Raw genomic sequence first — 16,611 nt, 5'->3', positions numbered from 1 at the left:
GTCAGGGTAGTGTGATAGGACCGTTATTATTTTCTACATACATGAGTGATGTGGCAGACAGGGTGGGGAGCAATTTGTAGTTGTTTGCTGATGATACAGTTATGAAACGTCCCAGTAGAAAAATTATACATGACTGTGCTTAAACTGACACACAATATTTTTGGCGCAACGCAATCTGACTATCAAAACTCCCTACAAAAGAATGGCCCTGACTAACATTAAACTATACCTTTCACAAATCACTAAATCACTTACCTCACAAAAATCTTCTTTACTCGAACTACTGCAATACAGCGAGCGCCACTACCGCCAGCTAAATAAAAGATTCAAACTACGGAAGGCGCTAACTACTGATAGGCATAGTTAGCAAATGAAAGATTTTAATAGAAAACAAACAATGTATTAACCTTAATAGTCATAATATATATAGCAGTTCATGACATCCAGTCTTACAAATTTCAAAACTCCACCATCTCTCTCCCCACATCCACCACTGCTGGCGGCTCACCTCCAAGTGCGCAACGCAACGCACTGTTCACATCCAACTGCCCAACGCTACAATGGCGAGTATTACAACAATGCCAACCAGCCACAGCCTGCACACAGCACAGCCAGTGATTTTCATACAGAGGGATACGTGGCAGCGGCGTTACCAATACAAGAACCTAAACATCCTACTCACATAGCCCCCATACTCCCCACAAAAAATTTTACAAATTCTTTTGGGCAGTGACCAATAATCATTTGATTAAATTTTTCATAATTACAATAACAAAGATATCAAATGCACACACTTATTGATACAATGTTGGTCAAAAGCTAAAATTTTCTCGCAGTCCATAAAGACAGTCCTGATCATTCAAAAATGGCTCTGAGTACTATGGGACTTAACATCTGAGGTCATCAGTCCCCTAGAACTTAGAACTACTTAAACCTAACTAATCTAAGGACATCACACACATCCATGCCTGAGGCAGGATTCGAACCTGCGAACGTAGCAGACGCGCGGTTCCGGACTGTAGCGCCTAGAACCGCTCGGCCGCCGCGGCCGGCTCTGATCATTCATCACAGTAAAATTGCAGTGTTTTCTCAAAGTCTGAGCAGTAAAGGAGAATTCACACGAAAGTAGTGGATTTCCATGCAGTCTTGAAGTAGTGTTGTTCTACCAGCGGAAAGACAGTGCTGACTCTTGACATGCAGACAGGTAATGTGCCACAACAGAGCAAACCCACAGCAGAGTCAGTCGAAGTTTTGAAGAATATTGGTAGGTAGGTCGTCACAGAGCAGACCCACTGTATTCCTGGTAGAGGTTACGGTATTGGTGGGCCACCAAAGGTGCAAACCCACTGCAGTCCTTGTAGAAATGATGGTATTGATGGATCATCAAAGGTGTAGACCCACTGTAGACCTTGTAGAGATGGCCAGCAGCCATCTGCTGCGACTGTGCAGTTGCACAATCACCATCGAAGAATCTTACGGACAATATAGCAAGTCCATAACCACCACTTGTGCGCTCACAAAGGTTTTGGAATTGTCCTTAGAACCAGTAATGCTGTTATCCAGTCCCTTGCTGAATTATTAACACACATGCAAACACTAACAGTCCCTACTTCTCACATATTGTCCATATACTATGACCAACAGAAACGTGTGCAGTGAAATGGAACTTACAAATTAATAATATGATGAACTGGGGTCAATTACAATTTTATAACATAAGAATACAATTACAAAGGTACAAAATACATCATTAAAGAACATAACAATACAGATAACATTTGTAGTAATAGGGGCTTTACAAAAGAATCGAAATAACATATACATCAGTGTTACAGGAATTATGACATAACTACATACATAAAAGATCAGAGTAACTTTCGAAACATCAACTTCACACATGAGCATTAAAACAAAACAGAATAAATAATGTCTAAGCATCTTTACAAGGTAAATAACATATTATCAGAAAAATTCCACAACATAAATCTTATTAGCTAAACACATACAGACAGAAAAAACACAAATTCACATAGTGTAATAACACAAAAATACAGGACAGGGTTTGTTTTCAGTGTGACATTTGGTACTGCAGTCCACCCCAAAACTTCATTCCATATATCTTTCCTCTTATTTCAATATTTGTTTCCACCAAAAAAATTATATCCAAGCATGCTTTCTGTATTTATATGTTCACATATTTCTTACCTCATTATTTATTTTCCATTATCGTACCTCATCATTTATTTCCAAGAAAATCCTACCTAAACCTGTTGTCCCTAAACCCTACTTTTTTTGTTCATATCCTCTTTCAAAATACTTTTTTGGCCAAACCATTTTCTTACAGCATCTCAATGCATTTCTTCCAATTCATCACAACTTGTTCTCTTATATGGCCTACCCCATCTTAAGCTAACTTAAATCTACTGAGCTCAGATGCTAAACTAAGGGACGAGGCAATGCAGCAGCACAAAACAATTAACACAAACAGCAATGCCAAAAATGCAAATTGGCAAAGCAAGCAGCAGTAAATCTAAATTAACAGAGAAAATGCAACATTACAACTATTATGAGCCAATGTGCAGCAACAAGAAAAATAAATCAGTAGTAAAACTGGCTTAACAGAGTAACACAAAGTGAAATTCAGTAGCACTATGCCTGGCAAACAGCAGCAGCAAATGCTATAACTTATATCTAAACGTGACAGAGCTCAAGCACAAAAAATAGTAAACTAAAGACAACAATGCAGATAAGGGAAATGTCTATTCACATCTTAATATCTATGTCATTAAAGTGGTGCACCACAACTTATTCTACAAAAGAAATTACCAAGTACTTGAAAAGAAAATTATGTATGCAATTCCTGTGAAGGGAAATGTCTTTTTGTGCTCCTTCGTTTTTTTTTTTTTTTTTGAAGTACATCATAAAGTTATGATTTACTGGATCTGTAGGCATAAAATTAGTACATCTATAAAATTTTATTTTAACCAATGCTTCAGTGCAGCTAGAAACTAGATATTAAACAAATTGAGCAATCTCTCAACTAGAAAGACAATACATATAAAATGTTTCTCATCATTTCATTAGGCATTTTAGTAAATATCATAAATTAAGAGCTCCACAGTGTAATCATATGTTTTCAAGTTTGAGCATGTTGTATTTGTGATGCTTTCGACAAAGAAATGTCAATAGCGAGGATAATGGCCTCTTTTTTTTTTACTCCACCTGTGCCTCTGAAAGGCACACACTAATGACTTTTTTCCACGTGACTGTCGCTCGGATGAGCCTCCATGGCACATTACGTAAAGGTCATCTACCTTCTTTACAGAAATATTTACGGCAGCAGTTTCCACTACAGTGACAGTCTCATGTAAAATAAAAAAAATCAAAGGTTAGAAATTTGCATTAGAAGTGTGTAGAAACAAAATCTCATATATAAAGTACTATTCTTGGTTTCCAACATCCTTTTTTCACAAATCAGAGTTCCTAGCCACTACTCATTATTCCTTACCTTATTACACACTTCAATATTTCATCATAATAAATACATATCATAATAAACACTTCTCAACAGCATAATACACATCGTCGTCGTAATAATAACATCATAACACCTCAGTCAAATCTCAAAAACGTCGTAGTTTCCTCCAATAATTTCAAAACCTAAAAAAAATTCTCTGCTCATTTCAATAGTGTCATCTACCTCAAACGTACTTTAAAAATCATGATCCCATATCAAATACATCATTGAAAGCTCCCATAGCATCACAATGGTTCTGAAAATATATGAACAGCTCACAAAGTACAGACAAAATACAATTTCGTAAGTGTGAAGTTATCCAACGGTGTAATTACGTAAACGTCTGTCACTGATGTAGTAAAATAAATGTTTGTCTCTCTCAGTTAAATGGTCAGATAGCTGTGTAATTTATGTGTTAGAGAAATATGGTACCGATGTGAAAAGTTGTATAAGCAAATACCATATTAGCTAGGGCTCCTTGTGCTTGCAAACACATGGTACACAAAGTAAGCGTGTACCCCCCTGAGGATTAATGTAATTATACCCTCAGGTGTTACAAATTACAGCAGTGGAATGAAATGTATCACGGAAAACTTTCTTTGTAATTCAAAAATCTTTAATAATAAATGTTTTAAGTACATAATTAATCACTCAAATACGTGTCCTGTAGCGCTAAATGTGCGTCTTGCTGTAAGATAATCTCTGTGGAAGTGTCGTAGTTATTGTCCTATAAAGCTAAGTTCTGCAGAAGCCAATGTACTTACCTCATGATAAACAAAAGTGAAATGCTTTGCATATAGATATCTTAGTTATTACGCTTATTGCCATGCTGAAGAGAGTACTGTGCTGTAACGTATTGTTGTGCTACAGAAAAGGCTGTCTCGTTGTAGCTATACCACAAAAGTTACTACTAAAACATGTTTTCCTTTCCAGAAGAATTCAGAAAAACTGTGCAGATATAAAACAGAAACACCGCAAAAGCAACATTGTAAATTGTCACTCATTAGTAGCATCGTGATAAAATCCTGGAGCTGTCACATAAAGTAACCACTGTGTCATCTGGTATTTCGCAGAAAGTATTTTAAATCCAGAATGTATTTTCAACTAAACCAAAATGTTGCATTAAAATCTCATTAGCAGTACCAGTATACGTTCTAAGTATGTAAGCCTTATAGTCGTTACGTAATCATGCAACTAACAAGCAAGAATGTACACACATAATAACACTGTGACGTCTGTTCACTATAACAATGCATTCGTAATTTCTGTTTAAATAAGTTCTCTTGGTTCTTGATTGGATATTTAACTTCAAACATTGTTGCATGGTAACAGTTTCTAAGTCTGACAATGCATACTAGAAATGTGAAGTGAAAAGTTTTATGGCAAAGACAAAGTTAAAAGGCAGAGTATCTCTCAGTAATTGGTTTTACACGTGAAATATGGTGTAAACCTCTACTCTTCCTAGTATCCAGAGTTTCAGTTTCAACGCAATTATCATGTGGTATACGTCGGTAACAAATACTGGAATTTATCTCAAGGTTAGTTAATGTTATTTTTCTGAAGCTCAGCCGGCGCACGTGGCTGCATGCGGTGCGAGTCATTGTCTGTTTCTTTGTTGGCGCGCGTCGTTATTGGGATTTGGAGACCTAACTTCTACAAATTCACCTTGTCTAGAGGGCCCTGCTCTGTTTGAATCCCGCCAATTCTGATGCAATTCAGCACTGTAGTTACGATCATATCGTCTGTCATCATGTCGGTAGATTCCACAGTTTCTTTCTTGTCGATCACGTGGTGGAGAATTTCTCCCTGAATCGTAACTGCGAGCTGAACTGTTGCGTCTGAAGTTATTCTGTCTCCCGTGATAATAATAGTTCTGGTTGCCATATTGTCTGTTTCTATGATTGTCTCTGTCATATTCATTACTACGGAAACGCAATCTTTCTCTGTAATTATTACTACTCTGCCAACGGTTATCATACGGGTGGTGTCTGTTTTGTCACGATTTGTGTTGTGAGAATAGCCTTGCCGTGTCCAGTTATTATTTCTTTCATCGCGGAATTGCAACGGATGTGACCTGTAATTGTTGTGCTCCTGTTTTCACGTTCCGCGATTGTCAGTGTTAATTTCCAGTTCTTGGAACAGTCCCTGAAAAGCTTCAATGTCGTCTTTGCAACGTCCTGCCAAAATAATATGTCGTAAATGTTCAGGTAATTTGATTAAGCAAATGCGGATGAGTTCTGAGGAGCTGTATGGGTTGGACAGGTACTGATTCTTGTGCAACATGTCTTCAAAATATTTCACAAGACTGGAGAATTCAGATTGTTCGAAATTTTTCATCATTATGACGCTATGTTTTACTCGGTCTTGTGTAGCTTGAGACCAATATGCTGAGAGGAAGGCATGATAAAATTCTCCTTCACCGTGGCAATCGTGAATGACTGATCGCATTCTTACAGCTGGTTCATTCTCTAAATAGCCACACATAAATTCTAATCTGTGCTCTAATGACCAGTTGGGAGGAAAACAATGAGAGAATTGATGAAGCCATGCTTGTGGATGAATGTCGTTGTCAGAATTCTTAAATGTTTTGAATTTACGTGTAGTAATGAACAGCTTATAGTCAAAATCATCGTGTCGGCGAGTCGCACATCGCTCATTGTTACTTCGTTTCGGCGGTTCCATTTCAAAATCCAATGCGCCTTGTAAATTTCTTTCATAATTTCTGAAGTGTCCTATGTTATTATTTTGTGGTTGTTCTGTATTTCTATGTCCTTCTTCCCGTACTGGAGTGCGAGTGTCCTCTCAAATATGTAATTCTTGTGTTACCTGTGTCAGCTGATCTTGTACTTCCCGGATTTCTCTTTTGTACTGTGTATTGATTTGATTTTGATTTTGTTTGAATTTTCTAATTTGTTCATACTCTTCAGTGTCGGTGAAGGCTACCAGTGTTGTGTCATTCATATCATCATCTACCTTTGTAGATAAGTTAGTGAACTGATCTGAAAGTTCGGCTACTTTATCCGTTAGTGAAATTATTTCCTCTGTGTGTTTTTCTGAACCAAGTTTCAGAGTGTCCATTTGTGTTGAAATCGTATCTACTGTGTCCTTTAAGTTTTCCTGAGTTTTTGCAAGTTGCGCAACCGAATCGGTAGATGCAATTGCGTCAATTTTAGCTTGCAAGGTCTCATGATTTTCATGAACAATAGTTTGCAGTTCTTTTATGGCTGCTTCGTGATTCTGTAATGCATTTTCATGCCGCAAAAAAATAGGTTGAAAATGCTCACAAATTTGTGTTTTACGTCATTACAGATTTTTTACATTTCGATTCAATGTTATGTAACTCAGTAGTTAAATCTTCACGTGTTTCTTAAAGTGTGGTGTCTAACTTCCGAAGATTTTGTTCCATTTTGTCTAACTTTTGAAGCTTTTGCTGTGTTTGTCTCTGATTTCGTTCCATTGTGTCTAACTGTTGCTGTGTTTTTCTCTGGTGTTGTTCCATTGTGTCTAACTTTTGAAGATTTTGTCCCATTTGTTTCTGATTTTGTTCAAGCGTTGTATCTAACTTTCGTAGCCTTTGTCCCATTTGTTGCATTAACTGTAATAACAGTGCACTGGTATCTGAAACATGTTCCTCAGTGCTCTTCGGCAGTGCATTTGAACCGGCAATATTAGCATTTTGAAAAGCAGAAAATGTGTCTTGATTTAATTGAGAAAATGGTGAGGACGCAAAACCTGAATCTACAGTGTTTGCAAGATTGTGTCCTGTCATTTTGGAATCCTGAGGCGAGCTGTTGCCGACCGATCGATCGATAATGCTTCCTTGTTCACTAATTATTTCACTGCCTACACCACTGTTTGCAGCCCGATCCATTTCCCTATGCACAGTTACCAAATTACTTCATTACATGGTGGCGCTAACACACTGCTTTCGTCTTCACTGTCATTTCTCAGTTTACTTTGGAGCCTAGTATTACGTTTTTCACACGCCATTATTGTCACAATATTTCACACGGCAACACAGACAGACACAATTTGAAGAGCAAAATAAGAAAACACATTAACATAACATTAAAAATAGTATCTCGTTAATTGCAAGTGCAGCTGCAAAATACTTGGTGTAAATCTACATGCATGCCACAACTGTTTTACTGTACAAGAATGAAAAACTACAACTACAAAGGAAATTTGCTCTACAATTACGCGCTAGCAATAAACAAAGGCTGCACTAATTGCACAAACTACAAGAAAAAATCAGAAGATTCCAGTGAGGTATCCTAGCAGGGTCGCCATATGAAACGACCCCTTAGAAAAATTATACATGACTGTGCTTGAACTGATACACAATATTTTTGGTGCAACGCAATCTGACTTTCAAAATTCCCTACAAAAGAATGGCCCTGACTATACCTTCCACAAATCACTAAATCACTTACCTCACAAAAATCTTTACTCGAACTACTGCAATACAGTGAGCGCCACTACCGCCAGCTAAATAAAAGATTCAAATTACGGAAGGCATAGTTAGCAAATGAAAGATTTTAATAGAGAACAAACAATGTATTTACCTTAATAGTCATAATATATATAGCAGTTCATGACATCCAGTCTTACAAATTTCAAAACTCCACCATCTCTCTCCCCACATCCACCACTGCTGGCGGCTCACCTCCAACTGCGCAACGCTACGCACTGTTCACATCCAGCTGCCCAACGCTACAATGGCGGGTATTACAACAATGCCAACCAGTCACAGACTGCCCACAGCACAGCCAGTGATTTTCATACAGAGCGCTACGTGGCGGCGGCGTTACCAATATAAGAACCTAAACAGCCTACTTACACAGTGTGTAAGATAAGATGTCATGGTCGAAAGACTATAGAAGGAAACAAGGTGACTTACACAAAATTTCTTCTTGGTGTGATGAGTGGCAGCTAGCTCTGAATGTAGATAAATGTGAGTTAATACGAAGGAGTAGAAAGAACAAACACGTAATGTTCGGATGCAGCGTTAGCAGTGTCCATCTTGACTCTGTCATATCCTTTAAACATCTGGGTGTACCTCGCAAAGTGATGTGAAATGGAACGAGCATGTGAGGATTGTGGTAGGAAAGGAGAATGGTCGACTTCAGTTTAGTGGGAGAATTTTGGGTAAGTGTGGTTCGTATGCCAAGGAGACGGCACATAGGACGTTAATGTGACCTATTCTTGAGTACTGCTCGTGTGTTTGGGATTCCAACCAGGCCAGATTAAAGACAGCATCGAAGCAATTTAAAGTCTGGCCGGTAGATATGTTACTGCTGGGCTCGAACAACATGCAAGTTCTATGGACATGCTTCAGGAACTCAAACCGAAATCCCTGGAGGGGAGGCGACGTTCTTTTCGAGGAACACTATTGAGAAAATTTAGAGAACCGCCATTTCAAGCTGACTGCTGAAAGATTCTACTGTCGCCAAGATACATTTCGCGTAAGGACTACGAAGGTAGGAGATGGGAAATTAGGGCTCATACAGAGGCGTGGTTGTTATGATGAAGTCCCATACTCCTTGAGAGAGCATAGGGGAATGATGCGGGAGATCCGCACCGCCCTACTAGGCAAGGTCCTAGTGGAGGTGGTTTGCCATTGCCTTTCTCCGACCGTAATGGGGATGAATGATGATGATGAAGACGACACAGCAACATCCAGTCATCTCGAGGCAGGTGAATATCCCTGACACCGCCGGGAATCGAACCCAGGACCCCGTGCTCGCGAAGTGAGACTAGAGGCATATTAACAGCGTTTTTCCCTCGCTCTGCTTGCGAGTGGGACAGGGTACACTCTCCCACGCAGCGTACGGCGTCCTGCACAGAATGTATGTAGATGTAAGTATTAGTAATGTTATTTCAAAATCTCTCTGCAATGTAGCCATTGGAGCCAAGAACAGTTTCTTCTGTGAAGTGTGTCATAAGTATTGAACATTGTGCAAGTCCTCTCGTATTGAATTTGAGAACGTAGTCTTTCGCTGACAGCACTGTTGTATAAAACATTCTCGGACTACTGCCGCCTCAAAAGGTAAAACCTCGAACTTTCGACGCTTGCCACCATCGTCAGCATTCACCAAGGAAAGGAAACGTGAAAACGTTGAACATTCACGTGATGAGTCAGCGACTGCATTCCTTCCCTTCTGTGGAGATACATCCAACAAAATAGGCAGAGACCTGGGAAGACGAGGTACAAGATATGTTTTTACGATCTCCTAAAAAGATAAAGCAGATGCTACGCCCTTTTAAGGAAAGTCTTGGTCGACGTAACCGTCGAAATTTACAACATCCCATGTGAATGCGGGAGGAAATACATCGGCCAGTCCCTGCGCACTGTTTCCACAGCTGTGTGGAGCGTCAACGGCATACAAGTATCAAAAATCGCGAGCTGGAGAAATCCGCAGTTGCTGAGCACAGCTTCACAAACAAACATAAAATACTAGAATGAGATTTCCACTCTGCAGCGGAGTGTGCGCTGATATGAAACTTCATGGGAGATTAAAACTGTGTGCCGGACCGAGATTCGAACTCGGGACCTTTGCCTTTCGCGGGCAAGTGCTCTACCAACTGAGCTACCCAAGCACGACCCACGCCTGTCCTCACAGCTTTACTTCCGCCAGTACCTCGTTTCCTACCTTCCAAACTTCACAGAATTTCTCCTGCGTACCTTGCAGAACAAGCACTCCTGAAAGAAAGGTTCCCAGGAGAGCTTCTGTGAAGTTTGCAAAGTAGGAGACGAGGTACTGGCGGAAGCAAAGCTGTGAAGACGGGGCGTGAGTCGTGCTTGGGTAGCTCAGTTGGTAGAGCACTTGCCCACGAAAGGTAAAGGTCCCGAGTTTGAGTCTCGGTCCGGCCCACAGTTTTAATCTGCCAGGAAGTTTCGTCTTAAACATAAAATACTGTTTGACAAAACAAAAGTTTGACTCTATAATTGAAGACGCTGTGTGAGGGAGAAGGAGGATATTGGTGTTTAACGTGCCGTCGACGACGAGGTCATTAGAGTCGGAGCACAAACTCGGATTAGGGAAGGATGGGGAAGGAAATCGGCCGTGCCCTTTCAAAGGAACCATCCCGGCATTTGCCTGGAGTGATCTAGGGAAATCACAGAAAACCTAAATCAGGATGGCCGGAGGCGGGATTGAACCGTCGTCCTCCCGAATGCGAGTCCAGTGTGCTAACCACTGTGCCACCTCGGTCGGTGAGAATGTGTGAGGGAACCTTTAACCGTGATGGCTGATATAATCTTAGTGGTGAATGGAAGCGAACTCTCGATGCAGAGAAGAGCCACAGTTATTCGTCGTTATGTTTGCAGTACGGCGAGAGCGATGGCGCCACCAGCGCGTACGTTGACACCATCTGCGACAGTATGACGTAACTACCGACCAATCAGAAGCCGTCTTTGGGCTATATAAGGCCACCGCAGCGCGATTTTGAGAGTCACTTGCTCCTGACGACGACGATGGTGGAAATCGTCGAAAGCTCGAGGTTTTACTCTGAAATGACGAGGCGAGAAGTCCGAGAATGTTTTATATACCTATTAACTATAGCGACTTTTCGACCTATCGTGGACATCGCCCTCTTTCCACGAATACCGGGTTAGGTATACATTTTTCAACTTTCTCCCTACATGTTAATCATCAGAGTGACAACTGTCGGTTCTACATATTATAGGACAGAAGGAGATACCATCGATGAGTGCCGTGATAAGTTTGTAATGGACGAATTGGATCTTGTAGTCAGGATACTAGGTTCATGAAGCACCCGCGTGTAGCTAATATGGGGACACGAAAAAAGATTATATACTGTATGAAATCTGCTTACGCAGGACAGAGGGGATCAGGATGTGGAAATGGGCCAAGATCAATTACTGTTAGTTACACAAGAACACACAACTTTATTCCTTGAAAACCAATGTACAGTTATCTCTTTAAAACAACAAGGATCAGTTCATGACTGTGGGCCCAAGTAACTTCTCAATAATAAAGTTTAAATAATCTCTTTTAAAACACAAGGATTTAGAGAAACGGCTGAGGCCTTAATTAAGTAAAATTAAAATATCCTTAGATAATTCCTTTTAAGGCACAAGAATTTAGACAAACAGCTGAAGGACTTACTTAAATAAAATTAAAATATCTTCTCGGCTAAAAGCCTAAATAATATTTCTGATCAGCAAAGGAAATTCTTAAAAGGCAAGGAAAATTTAAATTAATTCTTCAGCTGAAAGCCCAATAATATTTCAATATAATAAAAGGGAACCTTTAAAGACAAGCATTTACACTGTACAACGGAAAACCATCTTAAGAAAACTTGAAATATCTTGACACATGAAGGCCCAAACAATTAATCAAAACAATTAAAGACAACCTTAAGATAAGCATTTACACACTAAGGCTGAAGGCTGTTTTAAAATTTCAAGATAATTAAAGAGAAACCTTACAGACAGGAATTTACAGAACGCCACAGAATTTAAAACAAAAGGCCTAAAAGCAGAGTAAACAAGAATTTTAAATAAAACGTGGCTGATGGCCTAATCTTAAAATATTTCACATAAGATTCGGCTGAAGGCCATATACTGAACACCAAAACAAACTAAATAAATACACGGTTGAAAGCCTCTCCCAGTACTTGCGACAAAAGAAAATGACAATTTCAAACAACGGCTGAAGGACCGACCAACAACCTAATCTATCCCCTTCCACTCGACCAACGGCATCACAACCGAAAATATCAGCGAGGACGAAGATATCAGCAGCACTATGTCTTGACAATTGGCGTGTAAATACAGCTAAGGCACAATAACCACTCAAAAATATAAACAAACACCAAAGGCTGACGAACTACACGCCGTGCCGGACAGCATCAACATGGCGAGGAAACACACACTCGTTGCTCTGTCCCAGCCGACCGACTGCCTACTCCAGTACGCAGACAGCATTCATAACTGCTAAGTGGAAGTCACAGAAGCTACACACAGTTCCACGTAAACACTTACACCAAGAACTCCGATAATCCTAAAACCAATCACTGTGGAACAGTAAGGAGAACTCACAAGTTGACACACAAGGAGCTTCCACAAGCGGTCGGCGACCAAAACACGTCGTCCGATGAGGCGACCGACCGAACAACCAGCCGATGTCGTCCCCACTCAAGTTATGTCTGTCGCCAACAGTCGGGGGGGTCCTGTCTGTCCGGAGCTCGCTGCAGCTCCATCCCGACTCCCTTGATGTCCGTTCAGAACTCGGAGACCCGAGCACACTGGCTCGGACCCAACCATGCACAGGGAACACTTGCCCATTGGCCACCAGACATCTCTGCACAAGGATGGAACCGACCCACGTCCGGCAAGATGACCAACTGACGAGGCCCAGAAACGGTCAAAAGATGAGACGACCGACCGAACGACCAACCAACGCTCTTTCCCGCTCCAGTCTCCTTCCGTCGGACAGTATCTGCGTGTCGCCAGTGATCGGCGAGTACTGACTGTCCGCACCTCACTGGCGCTCCGCCCCAACTGAACTCCCGACACACCATGAGCCGGAAATACTAGCGGTCGCTTCAAAGATAATACGACAGTGCATTTATCGATAAGCGCTGCTGCTGCCACTCACGGGCAGGTAAAACAGGAACTTAGTGACACCAGTAAATCAAATAAGGAGAAGATAACGAACAATAAACGGCATGAACACGAGCCGCGCAGGGCTCAATATAAGCACTTATGTTAATAACGAGTACAATAATGGTGACCAAGAAAACAACCGTTGAAATCCACACCAGTTTACTCTTATGGACACACAGGGTCACAAACCCAGTTGGATCCTCTTAAAAATATGAAATACGTTTCTTGAAATGAGTACCTGATAGTTACACACATATTTCTTAAAGCACTTCTGACATGTACTGATTAACATAATTCGACAGATGAACAGTGGGTATGTACGAAACAACATAAAATTACAGCAATTATCGTACATGCATATAAAAATCACGATTTTCAAATAATTATTTTGAAAAATATGTTTCATGTAATAAAATTATGAAAAGGATAGATTCCTATTCACCATATGGAGGAGATGTTGAGTCGCAGACAGGTGCAATGAAAAGACTGGTATACGTTTAAGCTTTCGGCCAAAAGTTCTTCTTCCAAAGTAGAAAACACATACGCATTCACACAAGCAAAACTCTCTCTCACACACAGACATTATCACCGTCTCCGGCCCCTGTGGCCGGGCAAAGATATTGGTCATGGGCATATGAGTTGTGCTTGTGTGAATGTGTGTGTGTTTTCTCTTTCAGAAGGTCTTTTAGCCAAAACTTAAATGTACAGCAGTCTTTTCATCGTGCCTGTTTGCAACTCATCTTCTCCTCTATATGGTGAGCACTTTTCAATTCTTTTTACCATTATATTGTTGTTGTTTTATCCTGGCTTCCCATTATTTTCTATACTAGATTGTCCTTCATGGCATGCTACAATTGGGAAAGTTAAGTTAATCTGCTTTATAAAACTTAACTATGGTAACTGTTGGAAGTCATCACTCAGAATCAACATAGTATGTATAGCTACGGAGTGAGCATAGCTTATTACGCATGTTCTCAACATCAAACCGTGTTAGTCACGCGATTTTGGGTCGGTGCTGTTTGTTTACAGTTTGCAGTAATAGCGAAACTTGAATATTACAAGTATTCACCTTGTTTTATATACGTTTCTGCACGTCTGAGTTTTAGTAACAGGTATGGTGCTGTATTGTCGTTGCTTCGGAAGTAAAGCGACGTATGTGAAAGGAGGACCAGTTACTTTTCATAATATGTACAGCAAATGTATAACTAAACCTCATATTCATATGAAACACTTTACATGTTGAAAAATATCGAGACACCGTATTGTAAAATCTTGTATTGTAGAGATAATTTCTGCGATTTTACGGTCATGTCCTTAGGAGACAAATGCGAGATAAATTTGCAAGTGTGTTTGAGTAAACTGCCAGTCAGTATATACATATTGGTACTACGTTAATATGCTGAAAAGATTTGTACATGACATATTAATTTCCTTAATTTATGCAAGTTCTCAAATTCTTATGTGTATCTAAATATTTCTGCATGAGACAGCTTGCTATACAGAGTCATTGTAACGTAATTAATTAGATCAGATTCGACAACATGAGTCAGAGCAACAGAAAACCTAAAAAAAACTATTGTTGGTTGCCACTCCTTTTATTACTCCACAATTCGAACATTGACCTCGTATTTTTTATTTTTTGTTTTGCATGAGAAAAAGATGTTATAGATATTTTACTTGTGCATACAAAGAAGAAGGTTAAATGAAGATAAATTGAAGATAATAGTGGACAAGTAGGTGCTGCAAGTCGCTTACCGTATTTACTGTAACAACTCCATAGTTCCAAAGGCGTTGTTTTTTCGTGACACCTCGGCGTCATCTACAGTGTCATTGTAAAGTAATTAATTGGTTCAAATGGCTCTGAGCACTATGGGACTTAACTTCTGAGGTCATCAGTCCCCTAGAACTTAGAACTACTTAAACCTAACCAACCTAAGGACATCACACACATCCATGCCCAAGGCAGGATTCGAATCTGCGACCGTAGCGGTCGCGCGGTTCCAGACTGTAGCGCCTAGAACCGCTCGGCCACGCAGGCCGGCTAATTAATTAGAACAGAGATTCGACAATATGAATAAGTGCAATAGAAAACATAAAAGAATTGTTTGCTATCACTTCTTAACCAGTTAATGAAGAAACGTAAATAAAGTGGAGGCTGGGGTATGATACTTCGGTGAAAACGCACTACACCATTGCTCTTCACATCATTAAGCCAAATTCAGTTTCTGGTTTTAAACTTGTCTGTAAAGCGGCGACACTCACGGTACTTCTTAAAGTGATCTGTCTGTAGCAGCGAAGTACTAACACTCAAAATACGCTGAGCGCTACACGGGCTAAAATGCCCCGTCCCAAGATCACATGACTTGAACTACAGCAGATGTTGCGGACAGAATTCTTGTTCTGCCTATCCAAATGCTCACTCCGTCGATATTTGCACTCTATGAGAATCAATGTCTCTGCTAAAAAATTCAGCTTTGGTGTTGCTACTATTGACACTTTCCGTGTATGTCCTTTTGCTTGGTTCAGCTTTGTCATTATTAGTGTTACGTTCGTTCAGCGTAAAAATTAAAATTCGTTATTTAGTTTCAGGCCGTAACTACACTTTCATTTATAGCTCAAATAACAGCAGCAACTGACGTAAGCCAAACGATAGTGTACAACTGCTCCAGTTAAAATTCAGTTTTTATGATTCATGTATATCTTATATCTCTGGAAGAAGTATACACCCACCGTTGATGTTTATATATTCTTTGAAGCGGTTTGCTAAAACTGATATGAGATTTATTTACTTTTCCATACATATACAACTCAGTCATTTAAGTATGAAATCTCTGCGTGTCCGAAAAATCTGTGAATATTCTTATTTAATTTTGCAATTGATTCGTCAGCAGTTCGATAACCTGTACCAGGTAACGGCCTCGACATGTCTTTTTCAGGCCAGTCTGGCCCCTGGTACATTTGTTTATTTCTTTGTCATTCCTACTGATTTCCAGCATGTATCTGGTAGTGATTTTACTATTAGCGTTTGGTAATTTATTGAACTTTTATTTAGACCGTATACTGCTACGTGTACACTACTACTTTTTTAAATTTTTTTTTAATTTGCAGGTTCATCTATTTGAGAAAGAACAGTGACGAGAAAGAATGATGGCTTCTTGTTAAAACACTAAGGTTGTCGTAGAACTTATTGATTGTTTAGTTGCTTAGATAACCAGCATCGTGTTTAATATAATGCTCATCTAAAACACAGAAGCTCTTAATTTTGTGGTGTCATTCCAAGATAAACTTAAATGCTATCGAATTTCCACCTTCGTACTTACTTTCATTATGTGAAATTAAATAGTTTTCATTCATTTATCCTAGTAAATTATTTTGTTCTTTAAGAAAACTCATTACTCAATGCAAACATCCTTCGTCGATGTGTTTCAAAACTAAACATACTGTTACTTACGTATTGTTT

The 16,611-nt window shown here is 39.8% G+C and overlaps 1 non-coding gene across 1 annotated transcript; it reads right to left on the bottom strand.

Moving 5' to 3' along the window:
* Positions 1-10,043: 10,043 nt before the first annotated feature.
* Trnas-cga lies at positions 10,044-10,118 on the bottom strand. Its single transcript has one exon. It is a non-coding gene; the product is annotated as a tRNA-Ser (tRNA).
* Positions 10,119-16,611: the final 6,493 nt, after the last annotated feature.

This window comes from Schistocerca piceifrons, chromosome 7 (genome assembly GCF_021461385.2).
Source record: "Schistocerca piceifrons isolate TAMUIC-IGC-003096 chromosome 7, iqSchPice1.1, whole genome shotgun sequence".
NCBI lineage: Eukaryota > Metazoa > Arthropoda > Insecta > Orthoptera > Acrididae > Schistocerca > Schistocerca piceifrons.
Note: the sequence above shows the minus strand (reverse complement) of the source record. Positions and strands in the feature narration are given on the sequence as shown.